The following is a 24,452-nucleotide window of genomic DNA, read 5'->3' as shown; positions in this document are numbered from 1 at the left end:
CATACACACACACACACGTGCACACAGTTTCCACACTATGCCTCTGATGTACATATATACAAGTGCACACAGAGTTTCCACACTATGCCTCTGATGTACATATATACAAATGTACACAGAGTTTCCACACTATGCCTCTGACATATGCAGAGTTAATATACACAATGCCAACCCATCATCTCCTCTTCTCGCTAACCGCATCAGGCAATTCTGTGCGGTCATTATCTATCTGAATCTGCGGCTGTACATGCGCAGATGTATACACAGACCGTGTGGTCTTATTTCGGTAAACGCTATTTTTACTACAAAAACTCGTCGCCAATGTATAGACTACTCTCTGTGGGGACACGGCGGAGCCAAAAATAGGGCTCACGGTAATCATCACATGATGCGCCAGTGTATGATAAATCATCCCCAATTGTATGTAGATCCCCACCTATGAAAAATAAAAAAAAAAAAACATGTAAATAAAATAGTTTAATGATTTAATGAAAAGTTTTAAATTTCGTGTAGCTTAGTCCAGATGGATCCATTGTGAAAAGCTCTGTAACTGTGTGAGCAGGAAAAAGTCACGCTATGATGACATAGTAATAGGGCTATGATGATAATCAGACGTGGTAAAGTCTGACGTGACAGATTCCCTTTACACGGTGTCATGGTATACAGTGTATTCTGAACGTCCTTGCATAACCTTGTGACCCGCTGCATGACAAGGAAGGACGACTAATCTCACCCGTTCTGAAGTATTGTCATGATTTCATCTATGAACTATTCTTACCCTTCAGATTTCAACACCACACAAAGAATTTCAGATAAAACGTTATCAAAAAATGAAAAAAAAAACAACTGGCAATAGCAATTAGTTGGGGGTCAAGTATCACAGTGTATGGGGCTGGTGATAAATCAGGAATAATGTTGGAATGTCTGGTTTACGTTTATGATCTCTATTAGCATTCTATATGGCAGAATTGAGCATTAGAATTTTGGCACAATTTTAGAACAAATTATTGCATGTTAGGCCCTGCCCCTTTTTCATATCTTGTCAAGCTTTTAAAAAAATGACCCTTTACAGTATAGGTAAGTATTGGTCCTGGAGATATGTGTATCTATATCTCTGTCTATATGTTTGTATTGTGAGTAGCAGAAGGACTTTAAAAAAATGCATTTATGTTCCATGATTGTAGCTGGACCGAAAGCACTTTGGTACAACCTACCTCTGCTGTAAGAGCTGTAACAGGCTTCTGGTTAGATATTACAGCAAATCTGATTTGATCTTTATGCAGAGATCAAAGAACACACCAGTGTGAGGAGACTCCCACAGCCTGTACATCAGTATGGACACAATAATTGGGCTCTGGTCACATGACCTTCCATCAGGATCATCAGCTGCAGCAACAAAGGGGTATTAAAGTGCCTTCAGTTCGCAGCCAGGACTTAGGGAGGAAGAACAGCATGGGGATTTTTTTTAAGGAGTAAATTTGCCTGTACAAGCATATATGACGTTTGCACAGGTGTGAAAATGACCTCTGTCTGAAACAAATTAATTTTTCACAGTCCTGCTGTTACTAACAACACACAGTGGTATGGTTACTCAGATCACCAGGGCCATTATCGTACACTGTCTGCAGCATTGTATGATCAAAACTGCTGGTAGATTACCTTTGAATGTTTTGTTTATACATCTTTAATACCCATTGAAGACACCAGGGGGCAGCACATGCACCTGGGTCTGAGGTGGAGGCCATAGCTGATGTCTATTATGCCACACCCTGGTTTAGCGTATTCTGATTGGCTGACATGGATTTATTTCATTTGTGGCCTGGGAATTTGAATGTATATATAATATGGTTGTTATTGTATTTTTCTCAGGTCGTCTACAGTTTTTTTGTGTGATTATTTTTATTTTCTTTTGTGACCTCAAACTGTTTTATCGAACAGGTCCAGTTTCTCAGCGATGAATACGAACAGAGATACCCTCTACAATCAAATATAATCCCTATATCAATCAAGAGATAGATACCAAAAGGCAATATATGGGATCTAGGTAGTACACCAATATCAATACACAAATACCATATTGCTACGAAATCAATGCAAACTTTATTATACAACTAATTGACACGTCAAAAAAATATAATAAAAACATGCCCAAGGCCATAAGTGCCTACCAATAAGATTCAAGTCACCAGACCACCACCACAGCACCCCGACGTACGTTCCTCAAGGAACCGCTTCCTCAAGGGGGTTTCTCAGAAACACAGATTTCAGGTCTCTCACAATTAATACATTCACAAGAGCAAATCAAATGAATATAAAGTGTAGCTGTGAGTTGTCGCCCAGCTCTGAGCTGCACACTGTCTACCAGATGGAGTCGGAAACTAGAGTAAAGGTAGACTTGATGGATAATTACCAAATTTTTTTTTTTAATCAACTCTATTTTTTTTATTTTTCAGAAAAGAAATTTACACGTATACATCAACCCTTGCTAGGGCGAAATGAATGCACAAGACAGGGCCCTTACCCCTGTCTCAGCAGGAGGACCACTGCACAAAGACAAAATATGTGACGGCTTGTGTTCAGATATTAGAATACAGAGTATGTAACGTCATCAACGTCATTCTTGGTTGAGAGATGTGAACTGGCCATGACACAAGGGTGCAGTTCATGTGGTCATTTTGTGTCTACCGTCCACACAATGCCTATATACAAGTGCACACAGGGCTTCCACACTATGCCTCTGATGTACTGTATATACTGGAGTATAAGCCGACCCGAGTATAAGCCGAGACCCCTTATTTTACCACCAAAAACTGGGAAAACCTATTGACTCGAGTATGGGCCAAGGGCGGGAAATGCATAGGTCACAGACCCCCCAGTATATAGCCAGCCAGCCCCCTATAGTATACAGCCTGCCCCCAGTAGTATACAGCCTGCCCAGCTTGCCCCCAGTAGTATACAGCCTGCCCAGCTTGCCCCCAGTAGTATACAGCCAGCCCAGCCTGCCCCCAGTAGTATACAGCACAGCCCAGCCTGCCCCCAGTAGTATACAGCACAGCCCAGCCTGCCCCCAGTAGTATACAGCACAGCCCAGCCTGCCCCCAGTAGTATACAGCACAGCCCAGCCTGCCCCCAGTAGTATACAGCCTGCCCAGCTTGCCCCCAGTAGTATACAGCCAGCCCAGCCTGCCCCCAGTAGTATACAGCACAGCCCAGCCTGCCCCCAGTAGTATACAGCACAGCCCAGCCTGCCCCCAGTAGTATACAGCACAGCCCAGCCTGCCCCCAGTAGTATACAGCACAGCCCAGCTTGCCCCCAGTAGTATACAGCACAGCCTGCCCCCTGTAGTATACAGCCAGCCCAGCCTGCCCCCAGTAGTATACAGCGCAGCCCAGCCTGCCCCCAGTAGTATACAGCACAGCCTGCCCCCAGTAGTATACAGCACAGCCTGCCCCCTGTAGTATACAGCCAGCCCAGCCTGCCCCCAGTAGTATACAGCCAGCCCAGCCTGCCCCCAGTAGTATACAGCACAGCCCAGCCTGCCCCCAGTAGTATACAGCACAGCCCAGCCTGCCCCCAGTAGTATACAGCCAGCCCAGCATTAAAAAAAAAAAACAAAACCCCACTTGTATACTCACCCTCCGGCGGCCGATGCGCATCTCTGCCCCCCGATGTCATCGCGGCTCGTCTTCTGGCTTCCGCGCCTGTCTTCTTTCTTCTCTAACATCGTGCTGGGCACCGCCATTGCTCTCTCCCGTCCGGCAGCCACATAGTATGACGTGCCGCTACTGACGTGGAAGCCAGAAGACGAGCTGCGCTGACATCGGGGCCACCAATATATATATAGAGGTGCGGATAGAGATGTTACACTATGTTTCTGATGTACATGTATACAAGTACACACACAGTTGAAGGTTAGAATAGTGTAATAGATGCATACAATGATCTGTCATCATAGCAGAAAATCCCTTTAAGACAGTATTGGAACAGCGAGCGTCATAAACACTTTCCCTCCTGCGCCCGGCATCAGACGATGATGCTGGAAAGGAAAGTTCTGGGTAAGTAAATGTTTTCTGGTTTATTTTTACTACAGTGCGGTCTGGAGTAGTTATGTGGGGACAGACAGGAGAGTATGTCTTATTGGTCTTATTGGAGGCATCTTACTACAACAGGCACAGAATAAAAAAAAAAAAAATCAATGTGTGTCTGGCGCCACTGAGTGTATATAACTGGTACTGCAGCAGGAAAGTTTAAGCTGAAGAAAAGTGATGAACACTCAATGAAGTCATTGTAGTGATATATATAGATAGTTGGATGGATAGATAGATAGAAAGCTATTATAAATTTAAGCCAGAATGTTAGGCTTTTGTGAACTACATTGGTGTGAGTTTGGGACAGGTACATAGTGCAATTTTTTCATTATTGAGAAACTTTAGGGCAGATTTATCAATCTGATTAAGAAATAAATATGCACCCATATTTATATGCGTTAGATTCCTGGTCATGTGATGTCACACAGGTGCACGGCTTGTTAGATTCCTGGTCATGTGATGTCACACAGGTGCACGGCTTGTTAGATTCCTGGTCATGTAATAATAATAATAATTCTTTATTTATATAGCGCACACAGATTACGCAGCGCTGCGCAAGCATGTCAAATTGGTCCCTGTCCCCATTGGGCTCACAATCTGAACAACCTAACAGTATGTTTTGGAGTGTGATGTCACACAGGTGATGTCACACAGGTGCATGACTCGTTATATCCCTGGTCTGTGATGTCACACAGGTGCACGGCTCGTTAGATCCCTAGTCATGTGCTGTCACACAGGTGCACGGCTCGTTAGATCCCTGGTCATGTGATGTCACACAGGTGCACGGCTCCTTATATCCCTGGTCATGTGATGTCACGCAGGTGCACGGCTCGTTAGATCCCTGGTCATGTGATGTCACACAGGTGCACGGCTCCTTATATCCCTGGTCATGTGATGTCACACAGGTGAACAGCTCGTTATATCACAGAGAATAATCAGAGACTAAGGATGATGGATCAGTATAGGCAGGGGTGTAGGAATGGGAGTGGATGCACCTAGGTGAAGGATCTTGGGTGCACATACTGTCCCTAATAAGATACAAGGCCGGTATTGTTAAGAACACGTTATAGTCCTGTCAAAAGAGGACAAACCATATCAGGGGGTACACGCAAAAATGGGCTTCCACCTCAGTTGCCCAGACATCTGTCTATCTATGCCAAGTACGAGAGGGTTTACACGAGCAGCTACAAGGAGTGTGCACTGACAGACCCACCGTGTTACACGGCAGATGGAGGGTGCCACAGGGCATGTGCCACACACCAGGAACCACACACCAGGCAGAAAGGTAAATGTGTTGCACCTGGGAAGTATTTGAGGGTGTAGCTGAGAAAAGTTTCTTTCAGGTCACGTAGCGGTCAGACATTGCAGCGTCTTTTGTTTATAATGTTTATTTTATATAAATAGCTAATCTGCCTCCACATAAAAGCTTCCATGCCTTTTAAGCATGGGAGATATACGGTTTCCAGGGCGGCAGAACAGGCGCTGGCATGCACGGCCGTCCCATAGCTCACACAGCTGGGATTTCTAGCAAATCTTTTACTCGGTTCTTCCAGAGGTTAAGATGTAAATTAAACTGCATTGTAAACTACAATGTAGCGCTCCTAACCGGGTGATGGATATGTCTGTGCCTTCCCGTCAGCACACATCGTAGGGTCACCGGAGAGAAGACGACTCCTTCCTATGGGAATGGGGAAGTCCATTCAAGAATCGGGAAGAATTTAGTCTCATATTGTAAATCAGACAAATGGTTGAGTAGAATGAAGCTTCATTTATCACAGTAAAAAGTAGTAGAATCATAAATGATTGGTTAAATGTAGACATAGGGGCTCATTTACTAAGGGTCCGAACGCCGCACTTTCGTCGGGTTTCCTGAATATTTCCGTTTTGCGCCGAATTGCCCCGGGATTTTGGCGCACGCGATCGGATTTTGGTGTATCGCTGCCGGCTTGCGCACAACAGAAATGGGGGCGGGGTGGGGGGGTGGGGTGGCCATCGGACAACCCAACGGATTCGGACAAACCGCAGAATTTAAAAAAAGTTTTGTGTTCCAAGATCAGCACTCACATGCACCAGGAAGAAGCAGGTGAACTCTGGCGGCCCTCGGTGCAGCAGCGACACAGGAGGGAGCTCGGCCGCAGGATCTTAGTGAATCGCGCTGGACCCGAATCCACATCGGACAATGCACTGCAGAATCGCAAGTAAATCTGGACCATAGGGTCGTCCAGTCCAACCTGAAATTCCAGAAGGCTGATGCCAATTGGTCTAATGGTGGGAAACAAAACCTAAAAAAACCCCAGGATCAAATTCAATTCCTAATAATTCCCATAGCATGTTATTTATTTTTTTCTTTCAAGACATCTAGGTCCCCTCTTGGACTTGCCCAGTGTCTCCACCATCACAACATGCTTTATCCTTGAGTTCCATAGTCTTACTGCTCTTACAGTACAGAAGCCCTGCCTATGACCATGGTAAAGCCACCAAGCACTAGAGGATGCCTACAGAAGTCAAAGGATCTCTAGAAAGATCTCTGTGCCACCCATTCATGCCTTTATACATGGTAATCAGATCAACCTGCGGCTGCCTTTTTCTAAAAACCTAAAGTTTGATAAACTCTTGTAGTCTAATCTGCCACTCCCTTAAAGGAATTAACTGACTGCACCCTGGGCACCCTTGGCATGCAACTGTTTTTAAAGAACTTAAAAAATGACTCAAATAAATAACTTTTGAAAATATGAGCTCTGGGCGAGTCCCTGCGGGCTCTGTCCTCTCACACTAATGCATGCCCCCAGAAGCCCTTATTCTACTTGTCCTTCGTCTTTTGGCCTAGAGACACTCTGGGGGTCATTTACTAAGGGCCCGATTCGCGGTTTCCCAACGTGTTACCCGAATATTTCCGATTTGCGCCGATTTCCCCTGAATTGCCTCGGGATTTTGACGCACGCGATCGGATTGTGGCGCATCGGCGCTGGCATGCATGCGACGGAAATCGGGGGGGCGTGGCCGAACGAAAACCCGACGGATTCAGAAAAACCGGCGCATTTAAAACAAAAAATCTGTTGCGTTCCGGGGAACTTCAGCGCAGCAGCGCCACCTGGTGGACAGCGGAGGAACTACCTTAATGAATCCCAGCCGGACCGGAATCCAGCGCAGAGAACGCGCCGCTGGATCGCGAATGGACCGGGTAAGTAAATCTGCCCCTCTGTGTCTCAGTGATGTCACCTGGCTCTCAGCAATTCCCACACATGCACGGTCCACTCTTCATTGCGCAGCCGACTGCTCCTCTGTGATGCGAGGAATTGCTTTTTTAAGTTTGGGTCCAGGATCTGGATGCGTCCCGCCCAGGAGCCCCTGGCCAATCACAACCAGGGATAGTAAAAAGGGGAGTCAATTTGCCAGATTCATGGGTCCAGGTCATGCGAGACACCGAAACCCCAGATTTAAAGTTTGGGTCCACTCATTTCTAGTCACCGGCACCTGCTGCAGGGGGTGTGCATCAGTGTGAAATAACAGAGCCCAGAGAAACTCTGGTAATGCCTTCTCAGAGCCCCTCAGGCTCATTAGAATATTTTTAAAATATTCTAAAATAGTTTAAAATTATTTTTTAAATAAACAAGCTCACAAAAAAAAAACTTTATTTACCTTGTGTCCTATGTTGATGGCTTATCCAGCCCCAATGGAAGTAGGCATGGAGAGATGCCCCCACAAACCAAATGCACAGAGGGGCTCATTTACAAACGATTTCCGTTTTGGGCCGAATTGCGCCGGGGATCTTGTCACACGCGATCGGCTATTGGCGCATCGGCGCCGGCTTGCACGCCACAGAAATTGGGAAGCGTACCGTCGGACAACCCGACGGATGCGGACAACACGCAAGATTCAACATTTAGAATTGTGTCGCAAGACACATACTTACAAGCACCGGGAAGAAGAAGGTGAACTCCTGCGGACCTCGGCGGAGAAGCAACAGATGCAGGAACTTGGGCGCACGATCTTCATGAATTGCGCCGGACCGTCCGAATCAGGGATCACGACCCTGACACATGAACATTGTTTCGGACTTTGTGCTTTCCGTTGTTTCATCGGCTAGCACATGGAAAAATTCATTTCTATAGCCTCTCACACACGTCAGGATTTCCATGGCTCCGCAGACTATCTGAGCCACAAAAGTGTTCAACATAATGTTAGTATTTCTTCAGGACCTTCTTTCCGTCCGGCAGAACTATTCGCCTCATTTGCCCCACTTATCAGATTTTAGGAAAGAAAAACTCATGCTATATGGGAACTCTGCAACTGAGAAGAAGAAAAGTGATAAAGCTGATGACTAAATAAGAGGAGAATAATAAGGCACTGCTCCCCAGAAAGTAGCACAACAGAACCATGGCTGGTGGCTGGATAAAGTTTCACTCTGGGTTTGCCGCTTATTTCAATTGTGTCATCATCGTAGCAGGGTTAGGTTTCTTTTGTTGCATAATCCTTTAATTTTTTTAATCCATATGATAAAATATCTTAAAACACAGTATACTTGAGATGTCTGTGAAAGGTGTGATGGAAGCATTGTAGACAACAGATCTTACGCACTCAAGTTTTCTTTGTGCCAGCTGCCAACCCAATGGGATTCCCTACCAGATATAAGTAATCAAACTTTCATAGGAGTTTACTTAAGGGAAACCTGTCACTTAATCTAACCCAACACAAACTAAACATATCTTTGAAAGCTGCCATTATACAGGAGTACAACTATCCCTATATTGTTTCCCCCCATGCCTATAATGTTTCACAGTTCATTCTTAAAGTTGACCAAATAACCATGAATGCAAATGACCCCATGTGAGTCCAATCATGGTCTTTCATTTAAACTGAGCCTGGCAACTTTATGTTCTTTCAGCTCAGCTGCGCCTTCAGCTTCCCGACAGAGAAAGGGGTGCGCTTTCTCTTTAGCCAAGTTTGATTCAGATACCTCACCCGCCTGGTTGTGAGTGACTCGCTCAGGAGAATTCCTAAGGGAGGATGGGTGTTGAAGGGTGCCGATTTCTTTGATGGAGTCACACACAGCCAGAGTCTCTTGCATTTCTGAGGGAATGATGTAGCAGAGTTGAGCCACATAGTAACTCAGGAGGCTCATCTTTAGGAACTTTGGAACTTTTCAGGCATGGATAGGAACAATATAGGGATAGGTGTACTGCTGTAGAAAAGCAGTTTTTAAAGATATGTTTAGTTAGTAGGGATTAGTATAAATGGCAGGTCTCCTTTAATACTACTATAGTGTTTTAGCCAAAGGGGTGGGAAAGTGCACCTGGATTATTATATCATATTCACTGTATTATCTGTCTGCACATAATTCTGAATATTGATTTCCAGGTGTTGCCTCAGGAAATGACAGAGCCCAGAGGGACACCCTATTAAAGTATATGGAAGTCATAGAGGGAAACTCACATCTATTCACAAGACACGTTTCACATTAGAAATAGGGGCAGAAAACCTAAACAACAGCAGATATGGCCTTGCCTGGTTCTAGTTCTCTTCAGTGCACCTTGATTTCTTCTAATCTCTTTGAATACTTTGGAAAATTTAGTATACAGTCTGCCCCCGACATAGGAACACCCAACTTACAGACAACCCCTAGTTACAGAGGGACCTCTCTGGCCACATGATGCACTGTGTTCTCTCTCAAAGTAATGTAGCATTAAATCCATTTAGTTTCCCACAAGTAAATCCACTGAACACTGTACAGTGCACATACATGATGTATACGGTGACAGCCTGGCAGCTTCCATCACATGGAGGAGCAGGGAACATGTAATAAGTGGAAGAAATCATAAGTAAACCAGTTACATGAAGTCTTTAACCTGTGCTGTGTGAGCACTAAGGGTTAATAGTTTATCTGCACAGAATACAAGGTGCCGAGTACAAGGTGCGGGAAGGTCTGTAGCATGAGGTGACGAGAGAGACAAAAATAGTTCTGTAAAATCACAGATAAGGAACAGGGGAGATCTTGTACCTCACTATTCTATCCAGGAGACATCGGTATCCACAGTCTTGAACACATCCAGCTCTGCTTCATACACAGAGAGAGCTCTGTCACATGACCTTCTCCTCTATGAGCAGGGAGCAGCAGCCCCTCCCCTCCCATGAAACCTACTGATAAACAAACTATAAACACATTACAGACTCAAGGGGCAATGCAGTAATCTTAGGGGTATAGAAAAAAACTGCTGTATATAGGTAATAAAGACAATAGGCAAAGTTTTTTTTATATCCCAAGTACTATTGATTTGTGGGGAAAAAAGACTTTACAGTTACTTTTTAAGTACAAACCTAAAGAACCTATCTTTTACGTAACCCAGGGACTAACTGTATCTGGTTTCTTTCTAGTCAATTCTTGCCTTACTATGGATATCAACATATCAGTGGTTTTGACTTCTGTTGTAGTTTTCAATAAATTTCAAGTTTTGTCTTCAAGTGAAATGGGGATCTGTTTTATGACTTTTCTCCTATTTCTGCCCACATTTGATCTTGGTTTAGCTTCAATTTCTCCATCACTCCATCAGTGTCTGTCTCTCTGCTAGCTCCAGACTGATTTTGGTTCTATGATCTTAGTTCTATAATTGTTTCTTTGAGGTGTATTGGGTATTGTGAGCATCAGGTGAGGTTGGGTCAGGGTGCATCATCTTGTGGGTGGATCTTTTGGCACATTTGCTCCCATAAACCACTTTTATTTAAAAAGATTTATAAAAAGTGTGCTATGGTCAGACAGTGCAGAGTTGGACTAGACTGTCTTATTCTGCACCAGATTTATAGAAGTGTCTAATGCTGGATGATAAATCTGTCCTAGTATAAGACCGTCTAGTCCTACTCTACACCTCCTATTAGTTGGCTTACTTTTGTCTAGGTGGTCATAGAAGAGACAGAAAACTGTCTAAAACTCTTTATAAATGTGGTGCACAGAGTATTTTAGAGCAAACTATGACAGAGTTCTGTAGTGGACAGATTAATAAATCTCCCCCAATGTGTTAGGGTAGTGACTTAGTGTGAAGGGTGTGACTTCTACATAGTTTTGAGCAAACCCATCGAAAGTTCGGGTTCAACGGGTTTGGACGAACTTAGAACAAAAGTTTTGTGTGAAGTAGACCCAAACACAATTGAAATTAACAGGGACAATCTGGGTAATAACAGGGCAATTGCCCTGCACAAAATGGGGCAGGGAAAGTACTTCAAGTAATGACATAAAAATAAAAAAGTTAGTATGGGTATCCACATGCAGTTATTATCACTGCACTAGAAGTGGATATGGGTATACACAGGCAGTTATTGACACTGTGGTATAAGATGGTATGGGTACGTTGACAAGCAGTTACAGACACTCAGTGGGGGAGATTTATCAGAAGTGTCTGAGGTAAAACTGCTCTTGTTGCGCATTTTATAAACAGCTGTGGGAAAATGAAAACTGAGCTCTGATTGGTTGGCATGGGTAACTAGAATAACTCTTCTGATAAATCTCACCCACTGTGCTAAAAGACACAATAGGTATACACATGCAGTTACTGTCACTTCTCTAGAAAATGGAACACCCCTGCAGGTATATGGTCTGGTAGATGTGTCCTCGTAAATCGCGGGAAAAATAGAGTTCTAATATGCATTAAATTAATGCAAATTATCCTGGGTATTTTAAAGAAAATCTACCACCAGGATTAAGGATTGTAAACCAAGCACACTGACATACTGGTGTGTGGGTCTCCTCTAGCAGGATATGCTCTTTCTTTGGCTTCTTATGTCCTGGTTTTTACAAAAAAGGCTTTTCAAATTATGCAGATGAGCTTGAGGGGCTCCAGGCTCTATAGGTGTTAATGGAGCCTGGAGCCCCTAAAGCGTATTTGTGTAATTTTTAAAGCCTTTTTGCTTAAAAACCTGGTCATAAGAAGTTAAAAGAAGAGCAGATCCTGCCAGAGAGGGCACACACCAGTATGTCAGTGTGCTTGGTTTACAATCCTTCATCCTGGTGGTAGATGTCCTTTAATTTATGCACTCCCCCTGTAGTGCTAACGGCCCTGTCTGGTACACCCCCCCCCCCCTCAAGTGCATACATAGGTGACGGGTGGGCCCACTAGTGTTACGAGGAGTGTGCATACATTAAAATACTAGGCTCCCTGAGGCGCTCGGGTGGCATAATAATTTACATTACTATATTTCCGCGATTGCGGAATGTAGTGTTATAATAAAAGACCTGAGGAACAATGTTCCTAAGTAACTTCTTCCTAGGACACATCTAGGAATGGTAGATGGTAGATGTCCTTTAAAAGGGCAATTGTTTAAAATTTCTAGCTGTCCCTCAATATAACATTATCCTCTTCCTTCCTACCGGTCTTAAAGATACGCCACGTGTTATATAAGGTGTCTGTGTAAGGTTTGACCATATCCCATATGTTACAACAGAAAGTATTGAAGATGGCATCACCCACCATAAAGTTAGTCCTCTTTATGTGAATGTCTTCAGTGGTAAAAAAACAAAACAAAAACATGCAGACAAATCACGACAGAAAAAGCTAAAATGTAAAAACCACCACCCAGAAGAATATAAAAGCTTTATATATCATTCTGGATTTCTCTTTTTTTCTTCCTTTTTGCACAATTTTACATAAGTATCTCATCTTAATTCTCGAACCACAATTATTATTATAAAATCTTTTTTACCGAGACAACTGGGTCATACATGCTTCATCTCTATTTTCAGTTCTATTTAAAGCCCTCACAGGAGAAATAAACACAAAATTGAAAATACTTGTATTAAAACCCAAAAGGTAAAGGCATCTATTCAGCTCTTTAAAAAGAGTAAAATAAGTAATACTTGCCTATTTCTATTGGCAAACTTTAAAAATTTCCTTCAAATCAAGAAGCCAGCTTCAACATTTAGCAGCCAGAAATAATAGAACCATTTTGATGCTACTGGGGAAAAGTGCCGGTTTCTTAGCCGGAGATGTGAAATTGGCAGCAGACGGCACCAGTCACTAAGATTTACAGGATTACGAGTGGAACAAGGGGATGAGGGCAATTCTACTATTTCGGTCCATCAGGAGATCGTCTAGGGTGACATGTGACATGACAATAGATGGATCCTGTGATGTCTCCATATTGTATACCCATGAACAATGACCACTACTTTCCACATCATCTGACGCTCATTTTCATTCCTGAAAAGCTGTGGAGCAGTTCAATACAGAGTTTAAATTGTTAAATCATTAAGTATATTTATCCCCTATCCACATCCCCTATATAATCACGGGGGTCTCGGCTGATGGATCCCCATCTTTGGCAGAATGGAGGACAAGTTCCCTTTATCTGCTGCATATCAAAGGGGTTTCTGTGCACGTCGATCCGGAAGTCCAGAAAAAGTCTGTCCTGTGCTCCTTTGACTTTTATTTTTGAAATCATGTAATTTTTATTGAACTTTTTTGATGACATAAAAACAACTAAAAGATGAAAATATTCGGCACATAAGGACAATAGACGATACACAAAAAATTGTCTGGCAAAATACACAAAACATACAGCAAATCCCAAATAAGTGGGATGCAGCCGGTTGTAAACACAGCCCACGGCCCCACCTCTTCTCATCCGGTGTCTCCCTCAAGAGTTCATGATGGGGCTACCCTAGACGTGAACACAATTGTGAATACATTGCATCCTCTAAGTAGCTCATGTAAAAGTTCTGGCTAGGAGATAGGGCAGTATTTGTCTGATTGACAGCAGTGCCTCAGAGGGTAACACCGTGCAGTCAATCCACGGATTACAGATTGCTTCCAATATGTTAACAGCCTTTCGCTTAAGGTAAACGAAGCAATGTTTCCTAACGTGCCCTCTGAATCCCCAGAGGTGTGGGAGTATTGTGTATTATCTGCGTGGACAGAATACCCAAAAGACAGATCCTTGGATTGGCCTTTAATCGGATGTGGAATAACTGGTATAAAAAATTCAAAATCCCCCCTACCAATAAGTCTCCAATTCCCCCCACTCCCACAACAGATGGAGCAAGTGAACATTGTCCTGCTCACATCTGGGGCATCTCATATCATGTCTATATAGCATAGCTGATGTTTTATAGACCCTATTAATTCTAAACAGTTGTGACATGTGTTGCCCTTCACTGGGCCATAATAAAAGGAACCAGTTCCAACCTAACTCTGTATTCACCATCATCAATGGGGCCCACATCCAGCTCACAATTAGCACGGGCAACTTATGGGGATATTTCCCCCTGCAACCATGAATACAGAAATGAGAACATGCCTGCAGAATGTTCTCCATCCGCAATATAATTTAACAACAGATTAGACCGAAAGGTTATATCTGCGTCTCCGAATTGTGCTTGTATAGCATGGCAGAGGTGCAAATATTGATAAAAATGTCGGTCCAAAGCATCAAATTCCACAACGATTTGAGTGAATGGCTTAAGATTTCCGTCTTGTATAATATGTGGTAGTGCGATCACTCCTTTTCTTTCCCACGATGAATAGCCTTCTAATCTAAAGGTCTCAGAGAAATTGGGGTTGCCCCACATCGGGCTGTATTGCATCGGGTTGTCTAACTAAGTAAGCTCTTTAAATGTTTTTCACATCTTATTCATTAGCTGTAGGGTTGGGAGAGTAGTGATATTACATTTCTTTGGTATGGCCAAAGCACCTGCGCATTTCATTCTTTACAGATATTCATATTCTTTTGCTTCCCTAAAGATACCCAGAATTTTTGAGTAATAACGTTGTGGTATCCAAATCGGCTGTTGTGTAAGATATATAACACTTGAGGCAAATCCCTCTACCAGTAGGTGACAAAGGAAATTTACACCACGTGGATACGTTAGTCTTGAGGCGATTGAGCAGTGGATCCAAGTTGTTGGTTAAATAATCTTCAGATTTAGTAGCAAGCTCTTCTCCCAAATACTTAAAAAAGCTAACCACCTGCAATTGCCTCTGGGGGGCATCCAATTGGGGTAGATCCAACACCAAACATTTCCATTCCACAACTTTCTCTCTGAATTTTCTCCTTGGCTCCCATTAAAGGGTTTGGCTACTAATGAGAAACTTTACCAGGGAACGTACAAGACCCTAATAGGGTTATGTCACCCATATTCTACTTATCCTTGTAAAGTTTTCCTTTAGTCTATAGTAGCTGTGGTCACATGGCCCACCAGAAGCCAGACTCGGACCTTCCTGTGTTGTTCAGTTTCCTGTTGACTTCTGGCATATCAGGAAGGTGGTAATAAGTAGCGTTGATGGAGAGGGGTTCACACTGTAATGAGTGCATTCCACCTCAGTCTACACTACTACCGTATCATTGGTTGGAGAGGCCAAGTCTGGTTGTTGTACCCTCACCAATCTGATATCGAATATATCTATTTGATGGATATGTTATAAGAAGCTGCTTTCATTCTTGTCCTCACCAACAAGTGACATTCATGCAGTCACATGAATGGTTATTGTGTCCCCTAATGCGTCACCTAAAAAGGTTACGAGAAAAATCTGCAATTCTTTTATTTTCTGTCTGGAAGACATGCCTGGGAGACATGGAAGAACAAGCTCAAAGCATGAATGTAAATAATGGGCCCGAAGAGCTAGACCTGCTGACTGATGGATCCCAGGATACTGTAACAAACAGGATCTCGGCTAGGATGCAGGAGGCTGGAGCTCGTCTGCATACTAACGATATGACTCGCTCCAGCATCAATCACTCCACATCGAGTGGGACGAAGATTGGGAGATGGTTATACATATTCGATGTCTGATGATTATTCATGTCAAAGAAAGAAGTAACTATTACCATCACCTGTCATCCTCTGCCGCATCTATCAATACAACCTGCTCATAATTCTAAAGAAGTATCATAGTATCATAGTATATAAGGCCGGAAGGAGACTCAAGTCCATCAAGTCCAACCTTCAAGAATTAAATAAATGTTTTATCCCCATAACCCGTGATATTTTTTCTCTCCAGAAAGTCATCCAGGCCTCTCTTGAACATGTACATAGAGTCGGCCATAACAACCTCCTGCGGCAGAGAGTTCCATAGTCTCACTGCTCTTACAGTAAAGAACCTTTGTCTATGGTGATGGTAGAATCGCCTCTCCTCTAGGCGTAGAGGATGCCCCCTTGTCCTGGTCACAGGCCTAGGTATAAAAAGATCTTTGGAGAGATCATTGTACTGTCCGTTCAGGTATTTGTACATTGTAATGAGGTCTCCCCTCAGTCGTCTTTTTTCTAAACTGAATAATCCCAAATGTTGTAATCTGTCATTGTATTCTAGTCTCCCCATTCCCCTAATAATCCTGGTTGCTCTCCTCTGCACCCGTTCCAGCTCTACTATATCCTTTTTATACACTGGTGCCCAAAACTGTACACAATATTCCATGTGTGGTCTGACCAGGGATTTGTATAAGGGCAGAACTATGTCTTTATCATGAGAATCTATTCCTCTCTTGATACATCCCATTATTTTATTTGCTTTAGCAGCAGCCGCCTGGCTCTGGTCACTAAAAATAAGTTTACCATCCACCAATACGCCCAAGTCCTTTTCAGCTTCAGTTTTACTAAGTAATTGACCGTTTAGAACATAATTATACTTTTTGTTTCCATGGCCCAAGTGCACAACTTTACATTTATCTACATTAAACCTCATCAACCATTTCTCTGCCCATCCCTCAAGCTTCCACAAATCCCTCTGTAATGCTAAACTATCGACCTCAGTATTTATTACTTTACACAGCTTAGTATCGTCTGCAAATATTGAAACTTGACTGTGTAAACCCACTACAAGGTCATTAATAAAAATATTAAAAAGAAGTGGCCCCAATACTGACCCCTGTGGCACTCCACTGGTAACATCAACCCAATCTGAGAATGTGCCATTAATGACCACCCTCTGTTTTCTATCACTGAGCCAATTACTTACCCAAATACACAGATTTTCTCCTATTCCCAGCAGTCTCATTTTATATACCAACCTTTTATGTGGCACGGTGTCAAATGCCTTTGAAAAGTCCAAATACACAACATCTACAGCGTCCCCCAGATCCAGTTTTGAACTTACCTCCTCGTAGAAACCAATCAGATTAGTCTGACAGGACCGATCTCTCATAAACCCATGCTGACGCTGGGTTATAAGGTTGTGCACAGTGAGATACTCCAGGATAGCATCTCTAATAAACCCCTCAAATATTTTCCCCACCACAGAAGTTAGACTCACGGGTCTGTAGTTTCCAGGATCGCTATTTGATCCTTTTTTGTATATTGGTACTACATTTGCTATGCGCCAGTCCTGTGGAACATAACCAGTCCTCAGTGAATCTTCAAATATTAAAAATAACGGTCTGTCTATCACCGTACATAATTCATGCAGAACCCGGGGGTGTATACCACCTGGCCCCAGTGATTTATCTATCTTAGTGGTTGCGAGGCGGCGCCGTACCTCTTCCTGGGTTAAACTGTTGACATTATAAAAAGAATTAACATTATTCCTCATTGTGTCTTCCACCAGGGGATTTTCCTGGGTAAAGACAGTTGAGAAGGCGACATTCAGTAGATTGGCCCTTTCCTCATCTCCTTCCACCATGACCCCCATGTTATTTCTAAGGGGACCCACACTCTCTGTTTTTAGTTTCTTATCATTTATATACTTGAAAAATAATTTGGGATAATTTTTGCTCTCCCTGGCAATATTTCTCTCAGTCTCTATTTTTGCGACATTTATCTGCTTTTTACAGGAATTATTTTTCTCTCTATAATCCTGTAATGCCTCATCGCTACCTTCACGTTTTAGCACCTTAAACGCTTTATCTTTCTCGCTTATTGCTTTCCTTACAAGACTAGTTAGCCACATAGGCTTTTTCTTGTTCCTTTTATGCTTTTTCCCATAAGGTATGTGTTTCTCACAGGACTTTTTCAGAATATATGAGAAAAAGTCCCATTTTTGGGGGGGGGCTTTTGTCTTTGAGAGCATTATCCCAGTCTATGCCTTTAAGGTCTTCCCTTAGTTGATGAAAATTTGCCCTCCTGAAGTTTAGAGTGTTGGTTGCCCCTTCACTAACGCTCTTAGTGAAGCGTAATACAAAATCAATGATATTATGATCACTATTCCCCAGGTTCCCCCCAACCTGTAGTTTTGATACCCTATCAGGTCTGTTGGTAAGGATAAGGTCCAGCAGTGCCCCCCCTCTTGTTGGCTCCAGGACTAGTTGCGACAGGTAATTGTCTTTTGTTGTTGACAAGAACCTGCTACCTTTGAAGGACCTGCAGGTTTCTGCCCCCCAGTCAATATCTGGGTAATTGAAGTCCCCCATGATAAGTACTTCACCATGCTTTGAAGCCGCATCCATTTCACTTATCAGCATTTCCTCTGCTGCCTCCATTATATTTGGAGCCTTATAACAAACCCCTAGTAATATTTTACGATTCTTTTTCCCTCCCCTTATCTCCACCCATAGGGACTCCACATTTGCGTTACTGATGTCATCTCGCAAGACGGGCTTGAGGCAAGAATTCACATATAAACAAACCCCTCCCCCTTTTTTATTTATACGATCCTTTCTAAAAAGACTATAACCATCTATAGTAACAGCCCATTCGTAGCTACTGTCCAGCCATGTCTCGCTGATACCCACTATATCATATTTCCGCTCCAACATCAAGAGTTCCAGTTCCTCCATATTGTTTGTGAGGCTTCTGGCATTTGTGTACATACACTTTATATGGTTTTCCCTGTCCCTATTCCTTTTGTCCTTATTCCCCAATCTCATTCCAGCCCCCCTTCCTCCCCCATGCACTATGGCTCTTCCCAGCTCTCTATGTACACCGTCTATTTGCCCTGCACAAGTGTAGTTGCCCTCCCCCCAGGTCTCTAGTTTAAACACTCCTCCAACCTTCTAGCCATTTTTTCCCCTAAAACAGCGGCCCCCTCCCCATTGAGGTGCAGCCCATCCCTACTGTAGAGCCTGTAGCCGACAGAAAAGTCAGCCCAGTTCTCCATGAACCCAAACCCCTCCTTCCTACACCAACTTTTGAGCCACTTATTTACCTCCTTGATCTCCCGCTGCCTTTCTGGTGTGGCACGTGGTACAGGCAGTATTTCTGAGAAAATTACCTTTGAGGTCCTTGCCCTGAGCTTATGGCCTAAATCTCTGAAATCATTTTTAAGGACCTTCCACCTACCTGTTACTTTGTCATTAGTGCCAATGTGGACCATGACCGCTGGTTCCTCACCAGCCCCTCCCAGTAATCCATCAACCCGATCCGCAACATGCCGAACCCGAGCACCCGGCAAACAACACACTGTTCGGTATGCACGGTCTTTGTGACAGATTGCCCTGTGTGTTCCCCTAATAATGGAATCTCCCACTACCAGCACCTGTCTGACTTTGCCTTTGCTCCCATTACCCTTCTTACTGGAGCAGACATTCCCCTGGTTGCTAGCGGCCACGTCTTTCTGCAGCATTGCTACCCCAGAGCTGATATCCCCCTCATCCGCCAGCCTGGCAAACTTATTGGGGTGCACCAGATCAGGACTAGACTCTCTACAACTCTTCCCTCTACCCCGCCTTCTACATGTTACCCAACTAGCTGCCCCCTCATTCTGCACCTCCATACTTCCCTCCCCACACCCATCTTCCCCAGAGAGTTTGTGCTCCAGGAGCAGCAAACTTCGTTCCATATTATCAATTGCCCGCAGCCTTGAAACTTGCTCATTTAGATCCAGAATCTGGGCTTCCAGATGAGCGATTTTCACACACCCCACACAGCAGTATTCCCCCTCGAACGGCTGTTCAAGGAGGAAATTACCTAGAAATTACACCACTCTTCTCATTGGGCTCATAAGTGGCGTACTGTAGCACAACTGTATAAAAAAAGGTCAACCAGCAGTATTGACCATACCTTCGTTATTGGCCTAGGACAGTGGTGGCGAACCTATGGCACGGGTGCCAGAGGAGGCACTCAGAGCCCTTTCAGTGGGCACTTGGCCCATCGTCCCAGCACACCAGACAGAACTCAAAGAATTTTTGGCTGGCATCTCGCGATAAATAAGGGGGGTTTGGGTTGCAGTTTGGGCACTCGGTCGCTAAAAGGTTCGCCATCACTGGCCTAGGAGGTCTGTGTAACCATACCTGTGTGTGTGTATTAAGCAGTAGCAGGATTGTGAAAAATACATTTATATTCCAGGATTGTAACTGGACTTGGAGCACTCTTATTCTACAGGAAGCTGCACTGTTGTGTGAGATCTCTTCAATTTACTGAAGAGCCCCTCCCCCTGCTGTAACCACTTCTACTTGAATTATAGAATAGTTACTCAGGGGGGAGGGACTGTGACAAAGTACAGTGAAGAGATCTCTCACTCCAGTGCTGCTAATCCAGCAACAGTCCTGTAATATAAGTACATGTTTCACAGTCCGGTTAATAATTGAAATTGTTAGTACAACTTACAGTTAAACAATTTTCCAATATACCTTCTGTTTCTCACAGTTTTTAGATTGTTTCTATCATGCAACAGGAAGCTTCATTGTTTACTTCCTGCGGATAAACAGCGGTTACTGGTCATGTGATGTCACACAGGTGCCCGTCTCATTGTATTACACAGTTCTTATTACTATCTGTGATATAATGAGCTGTGCACCTGATGGGAATCACATGACCAAGGTGTAACGAGCCACATGACCGGAGACTCCACAGGAAGTTAAGAATAACATTTCATTACACAATCAATATCAGTTATCTGTAAAAGTATAATAGTATCATAGTTTATACGGTTGAAAAAAGACACATGTCCAGTTCAACCAAGGAAGGGAAGGGATCGGATGAATAAGGGAATTAGGGGTGACAATTCTATATAACATAATCAACAATGTTATTTACGTGTACAAAGGCATCTAGACCCTTCTTGAAGCTCTCTCCTGTCCCTGCTGTGACCAACGCCTGAGGCAGGCTATTCCACAAATTGACAGTTCTCATAGTAAAAAAGCCCTGTAGCCTCTGGTGATTAAACCTCTGTAAAAGTGAACAACAACTTTAAGTGTCAGATAACTGTATCCCCGTTTTCCACTGAGAGTGCTACTGATCACCAAAATAAGGGCACCCCTGTTTGAAGGGATTGATGGTTGTACCCTACAAGGGAGATTTATCAAACCCTGGAGCTCGAAACGAAGTGGATACAGCATGAGGCTTAGACATCATTATGTATCTATCAGCTGTGCTGCACTGGTGGGCAAAACTACACCAGGTCCAACCTGGCATAAGTTTAAGTAAAAACCTGCAAACACTCAGCTGTGAATGTTCAAAGGATTTTAGAACGTAAACAGGCAGAGGAACGCCTAAGCCGGCCTACTCCTCCAGCTGCTGCACCCTTCAAGCCCGCATGGTGTGGACGCAATTTCTTGCAGTGTGCAAGAATACGCAATTATTTCAGTACTTCTATGCCAGAAAACTGGCACATCTCCCCTCACTACTCTAACCAAGTTTTTTTGGGTGTGGTAGTGCACATGTTGCTGCATTCAAACTAAGAACACAGGTTCCTCATTGTCACGATCAGCAGAAAATCCAGCAAATAGTCACACATAGCCTATGGTTTATAAGTTGTGAGTCTAAGTTGTAATACCACACTGTAGATGTAGAACATTAGAGAAGTTAGCAGCCTCTTTAAAAAAAATCTTGTGTAAAAAAAAGTTACTCCTGGTACCTAAATTTTGTGGGTAAAAAAACCCCACATCATTCTAAAAAGTTTTATCATTTATCAAAAGTTATCATTCTAAAAAGTTTTATCATTTATCAAAAGTGATCATTCTAAAAAGTTTTCTGGATGAAAAAAGTTGCTGTTGCTTTTGGCCTTTACAACATCTCCATTCCCAAATATATCCGTAAAATCTCCAATACCCCCAGTAATTAAATGATCCAATACCCCCAGTATAGAAGAAAACTAAACGCCATATAAAATGTGACACCATATTTCTGAAGGGCAGTCTGGTCCTTCCAATCTTGATAAGATGTGAAACATAATACAATTTCTATTTGTGCGGGATCTAAAACAAATGATTTACCTTTAATGAGTGAAGGAGGGAGATAAGCGGTGCACCCTATGTACATTCCTAGATAAGCTGTACCTGAGATTTACCAACCTGGCAGGATTTCCAAAAAAACCCCCTCACTTTTGGGACATTAAAGGAAACCTACCACTTGTAGTGGCAGGTTTCTGATGGAAATACCGGGCACCAGCTCAGGGTGAGCTGGTGCCGGAGCTTATTTTCGTTAGTGTTTTAAACCGCGGTATCGCGGTTTAAAACACTTTTTAAACGTTATAGCCGGCGCAGGCAGGTACGCGGCTCTCATTCACTTCCTATGTAGCCGCGCGCACGGTAAGCGCCGAGCGCGTACCTGCCTGCGCCGGCTATAAAGTTTAAAAAGTGTTTTAAACCGCGATACCGCGGTTTAAAACACTAACGAAAATAAGCTCCGGCACCAGCTCACCCTGAGCTGGTGCTCGGTATTGCCATCGGGAACCTGCCACTTCAAGTGGTAGGTTTCCTTTAATGGAAAATGTAAATTAAAAAAAAAAAACATGTGTCTTTATATGAAAAGGTTTCATGGTTAGTAATGACAGACATACCAACAAAATTCGATCAGTTAAAAAATGTTTTAAATTTTTTTTTTTAATAAGCCCTTTAATTTGTTTTAGTGTTTTTTTTATATATTTGACATGTTTGGTACAAGTTTAATGGACGCATTGTTCACGTTGAAGTCATAGTGATACCAAAATTGGCCAATGTTTTGGTAACTGAATTCAACCAGAAAATGTATTATAATAAAAAAGTGGACATTTTTCTTAGGATTCATAATTTTCCTTTATATATTTCTATTAATCAGAGCTCAGACAAGTAAACAAAGATCCACAGAGAATCTTAAGACAGCTCCTGAGTAAGTAGCAGGACTGCTGAATCACTTAATAGACTTGGCCCATCGGGAGGGCAGTGGTGTAAACATACCCGGGCACACAATTTTATAGTGATAAATCCCCCCATATATGTCTCCCCATGCCACAGGAACCCCTAGGAGAGCCGAGCCAATCACTTGCCAATCACTTACCTCACTGCTCCAACCAGTAATTGCCCGAGGGGCCTCTTCCAGTGTTTTCTGTTGTGTCAGGACACACCCAGGAAGTGGAGCGCAGGGGGGACAGGAAGCAGTGGTAATGGAACAATGTGGTTACGGTAAGTATGGTAACATAAAGTTGTTTCTTTTTTTTCTCCAAAAGAATAAGATGATGGAACATGAATAATAATAATAATTAAAATAATTCTTTATCTATATAACGCACAGATTACGCTTGCCTGTCCCCCAATGGGGCTCACAATGTAATCAGCCTACCAGTATATTCTGCAGTGTGGGAGGAAACCGGAGGAAACCCACGCAAACACGGAAAGAACATACAAACTCTTTGCAGATGTTGACCTGGATGGGACTTGAACCCACCCCCTCAATGAACTCTGACCTTCCAGAATAATAATTTAAAGTTTGATTTTTTTTAATTAGATAAACTTTAAACTATTTTTAACCCCAAAGACCCTTTCCACTATATTGTACACTCCAGTAATAGCTTCTTTCATTTTTTAATCGAGTTATAATCACATATTATTTGGCTTCCAGTTAAAACAAACTATTATTGTGATTTTTATCACGGTGGAGATTGTTTGCCGGTCATCGACAGATGAAGGTCAGGGAGGAAAATTTGGCAGCCAGTTTGTCAACTTCGACTCAAAGCTCAGAACATTTGCCTTGTCCCAGAACACAAATCATGGAAGATAGGGTGGATGACCATGACCCCAAAATCTACACTGTATCACTCACCTCAGGCACGACACCTGACCATCACTTCTAGATGCGGTTATTGGACATTACATGGAGTTGAGCCTCCTCTGGTGGCTTTATCAGCCACAGTATTCTAGAGCGTGTCCATGAGAATTTGTGGCCATATGACTAGTAGGGCACTTGTAGGGTCAAGTTGTAGCTCACACAATTCATCTGGTATTTTACTAGGGCGAGGCCAGGGCTCCATGTTCCTTCACGCCAAACTTGGCAAACTATGTATTTATCCCTTTCCAATATCTGATGTACATGTGTGGTGGATATCAGGAGTCTCTCAGGAAATCTACCATCAAAATCCATCATGATAAACCAGGGACACTTACTTATAGATCCAGGCACTACGACTGTGGTAATCTTCTTATATTTGTTTTTACAAGTTATAAACTTAACTTTTAGAATTATGCTAATAAAAGCTTCCTGGGGGTGTTACCAGAGCCCTTCCGTGCTGTAGCTTCACAGGCTATTATACTGTCCCCTT

General features: G+C 43.1%; 1 protein-coding gene across 7 annotated transcripts in view; it reads right to left on the bottom strand.

Moving 5' to 3' along the window:
• Positions 1-24,452, bottom strand: part of MIPOL1 (mirror-image polydactyly 1) — a 276,231-nt gene that overhangs the window by 236,420 nt on the left and 15,359 nt on the right. Inside the window, exon 1 of one of the 7 annotated variants that reach the window (XM_072115542.1) lies at positions 20,569-20,653. The exons of 5 other annotated variants lie outside the window; for them this stretch is intronic. The gene's annotated coding sequence lies outside the window, so the exon portion shown is untranslated. Of the gene's footprint in view, positions 1-20,545; positions 20,654-24,452 lie in introns of those variants that run through there. One more of the 7 variants, XM_072115544.1, reaches the window with a different exon arrangement.

Source organism: Engystomops pustulosus, chromosome 7, assembly GCF_040894005.1.
Source record: "Engystomops pustulosus chromosome 7, aEngPut4.maternal, whole genome shotgun sequence".
NCBI lineage: Eukaryota > Metazoa > Chordata > Amphibia > Anura > Leptodactylidae > Engystomops > Engystomops pustulosus.
This window is presented reverse-complemented; position numbering and strand designations above follow the sequence as displayed.